Below are 4,471 nucleotides of genomic sequence, written 5' to 3'. Positions count from 1 at the left end.
TGGATTGTTTGTTTTGTTGTTTAACGCCGCACTCACCAATAGTCCAGCTATATGACGGTGGTCTGTAAATAATCGAGTCTGGACAAGACTATCCAGTGATTGACACGAGTGACATATGTTCCTTAATCACTCGTACCGAGTGGGCTATTCTATTTATTACCCATATTCATATTAAAGACATGTTTCAAGAAAAAAACAATCAACTGTCGCCGATCAAGAATCAGCTGATTTGTATCAACCCGCGTGTGAACAAACACTGTCCACTCACTCCGCATTACTCAACCAACGTCTTGCTACGCGTAGAAAATATAGTTCTGTTAACACAACTTTAAAGATCACATTATTGCAGTTATATTTCTGTCTGAGTTACACTGCGTACACTATCTAGCATTGATAAAAGAAGACAATTTAAAAAAAATGTTCAACAGGCTTTTTAATCAAGACCTCTCATTGACAAGACAGCAGCCGTCTTGCATCAGCATGGACATGAATTTAACATTGAGAAGAGGAAACACGGAACACCTGTCATTTTCTTCATGTGTCATTCGATAAAAATGCCAAAACCTGTATCAACATCATAGAAGGAATGTCAAGAATGTAAAGAGGACAGTCCAGCCCTGGATGCCATGGTCTTCATGAAAGAGCCTAACTTGTTTCTACCAAGGGACTTAGTTCCAATGTGCCTCTGTTCACCCAGCAGGGAATGGGTACCCGATATGTGAGGTGCCCGTAGGCAGCTTGTGTTGTATACTCTCCAGGGAGTTGAGAATTACAATTGGAATGCAAACAAACAGACAAACTTCTATCAAGATAAGACAAAATTACGGTGGCGCATACCCGCCACTGGTGAGATCATTTTTCACTGTATGCTTTTATATTTTATCTCTCCAGTGCAAGTATTTAGCCGCCGCCAGATAAAATATAGAGGTATACAGGGAAAAATGATCTCACAATCTGGCGGCCGCCTTTTAAAATATAGAGGCATACAGTGAAAAATGATCTCATCAGTGGCGGGTATGGGCCACCGTACAAAATGTCTAAAATGTGTTTTATGTACTTGCTCAAACGCCTATATCTATATATTCAGTCTAGACAAGTATGGAAAGCGTGAACATTTGCTCAGATTTACGTACATGTACATTGTCAGCATTTATTCCGATAGTGATTGTTTTGGTGTCATTTAATAAGCATCGTTTGTACATGTAAATGTAACTTTAAACATGAATGCACGTGGGGACATATAATGTTTATGTTTAATATGACAAGGTAAAGTCTTCCTAGACGCACTGTCAATATTTAATGTAAGTAATGTATTCCAATTGGGTAAACAATCACATGTCGTGTTTTTAATTATTCAATTTCTAAGTAGAACGGTGACTTAATGGCATAAACCCTGCTGTGATATTGATGAAATAGTGGTAAGGGCGACGTAAAAAATCACCCACTCACTCAAGCCTTCATTAACTGGTTGTGAAGGTATCACTGTTATAAGGGAGGGAACTCGTGAATGATTGTCATATATTTGATGCGCACTTAAAATATACTTTCTCCTGTTCTTGGTACTCACGGTTGGAGATTCCAATACTTGCATTCAAAATATCTTTGATGATTAAATTTTCAGTCGTGATTGTGAAAATGTGTTTAATTCCATGCATTCAGCTTTGCAGGTTCGCTGCCTTTGCATAGAGGACACGTGCGCGATAATATTACCGGTGACAGAGCCATTCAACTCCAAACGATTTTGACCTCATATTTATCGACCTCATGTTTATGGAGCAACAATGCAACCTTGTCGTGTCTCAGTAGCTGTTCATAAACATGTCACCAGACAAGCAGCACTAAACGTGTGTGCACAATCTGAACACCAACTTACTGCATACCCAGTATTTTTGATAGAAGCAAGGTGTGTGGGTCTTGTCACATGACTGATGGCTATTTGATCACGTGGTGCACATCACTGTCCCGATGAATGTTTGCTGTTTAACGCCGCACTCAGCTGAATTCCATCTTGATGACGGCAGTAAGTAAATAATCGAGACTGGACCAGACATCCCAGTGATTGACATCATGGACCTCGATGCACGCAACTGGTCAACGATGACTTGCATTAAGTCAGCAAGCCTGACTACCCTCAGTCTTACAACAAGCATAGTCGCCATTTACGGCAAGAATTGGTAGCTGAAGACCTATAGTATTCTAACCCGTAGTGGGGCACGGCTGGCCCAGTCGTCTAAGGCGCCGTGATTCGCTGTGCAGAGTTGCGTCCCGTGGGCACGCTAGAAACCTTTGATTGTGGGTTCGAATCTCGGTTCGCCTAGATCATGTTTCTAGGTTTGTCAGCACCATACCCGTGCTCGTGGGTTTCACCGAAGTGGTAAACGTTTGAGACCTGCATCACTTCGGGCTTTCTTCCCACATAACTTGAATACTGTTAAAAACGGCGTTAAACCCCACTCACTCACTCACTCTAACCCGGATCTTCACGGGTCAATGGCAGTACCCGCTTCCCTGTGCTCATCCCTGTGTACAGTAACAGTGCGGCCCCCTGTTTGTGGAGATGTCATATGCACGTCACCTGTTGTGAGATACTCATTGATGTGATGCATGGAATACCGCCAATGATACCAGTTTCAAATACATCAACATCGAATGACAATTTCTTGCTTGTTTCATTTTCAGGCACCATGAAACATGGATGTACACTCTTCTGTTTTGCCCGGAGTTTAGAATCACGCACTGCAACTACACTCTGCAAACCCAACCAAAGTCTTCATACTTGATTTGTGTTTAGTTAATCCTGTGTACATGTAATCATAGATGTGTATCCATGTCCGCCCAGGCATTGAAACATTACTTGATTGTAACGAAACGTTGTGATATGAAGAACTTGATCATGAACCAAATGGTAAATTCTATCTTCCAAGGTACTGCAGCTTCTAAAATGCCACTTAAAGATAATATTCTTCTTCATCATTATCATTGGCAACCAACGTTTATAAGATGTCTATACGTTGACACCGATATGTTATACTACTCATGATCACGTTGACACCAGGTTTGTTTGTTTGTTGTTCCGCACGCAATATACCAGCTATATGACGGCGGCCTGTAAATAATCGAGTCTGGACCAGACAATCCAGTGTTTGACATCATGAGCACCGATCCCCGCAATTGGGATACGATGAGATGCCTCTTACGACAAGCATAGATAAAGGAAGAAATAGAGCTATTTGCTGCGTTGAAACCATTTCACTCACTCACTGACACACTTATTGATGCTGAGCTGTTTCACGCTTAAGTGCATTGATATAAGGGAGGTAACTCGTGCATATGATCGTCATATATTGATGCACACATGAAATATGCTTTTCACCCGTCTAATATCTGCATATTTAATCATCAGTCGTTTTCATTTATTATTCAGATATGTACATGTAGGTTCGATGTATTGGTATGCAAAGTTGAAATTCTTCAATGTGGTTTCAAGACTGAAAAGAATACCTTGATAGTATTCGAAAATTAAGAGCGCGAAATTATATATGGTTACATGGCAAAATGTCATAACAACTCACACACATGTGTGTTACAGAGAATATCCCTATGTTTTACTGGTAATCGCCAGTGTTTTCAAGGCCGTTCCTTGAGGAAGCTTTGGTGTTCTGTAATATAGTGTGCACCTCTCTTTAGGCGAAAATGTAAATGATTACTAAACGTGCACCGTGATTGACAGATGTTTATTCAATGACGAGTTTACAGTATAAACTTACATCTATAAATCAATCAAATAACAAATATATTCTTCAAAATAATATATGTGAACATATTTGTATTATCACTTGCTCGCTGGGTTATCCACTTTATTTATAACTATTATTGATATTCCCACTGATACCGCATCCTCCATATTTCAGGTTTGCTTGGTGTGTGATACATCGAAGTTTATTGTCTCCCAGAACCAAGTGAAAATATTCAAGTCCCACTCAAGCCCTTGAATGATTAATTTTGGCAAGTCTAGATAAGGATTGCTCTAGACTCCATTTTAATTTATTATTTGTGTTGTGTAGATATGTATTTTTTAATAAGATAACTTTATTTCTGGGACTAAATGTAAGTCTACGACGTTTGAGGCGGACGGTCTAGGGGAAGTAACTCTACACAACACGAGGGATATACACTAAGTCTTACTGCCCGAGCCAAAACGATTTGTTTTTCGAATCATCCCTATTTACTCAGCTCACCTGTAGTCCTGTCAACACATTCAGAAACAGGTTGAACAAGATTGTGTTTCCCAGACAAGGAAGGGATATTCAGCAGGGAACGGCTGTCTAAATATACATCACTATCAATAACAGGCTAATGTTACACACATACCGCGGTAACATATACAGCTGCTGAACAAAAGTTTGTTACATTCACAAATTTCGTAACAGTTGTTGCATTCGTTTCCCCAAAAAGTATTAAAGATGGTCTT

The sequence above is a fragment of the Haliotis rufescens genome, unplaced genomic scaffold (genome assembly GCF_023055435.1).
Source record: "Haliotis rufescens isolate VD_foot unplaced genomic scaffold, xgHalRufe1.0.p SCAF_18, whole genome shotgun sequence".
Classification (NCBI taxonomy): Eukaryota; Metazoa; Mollusca; class Gastropoda; order Lepetellida; family Haliotidae; genus Haliotis; species Haliotis rufescens.
This window is presented reverse-complemented; position numbering follows the sequence as displayed.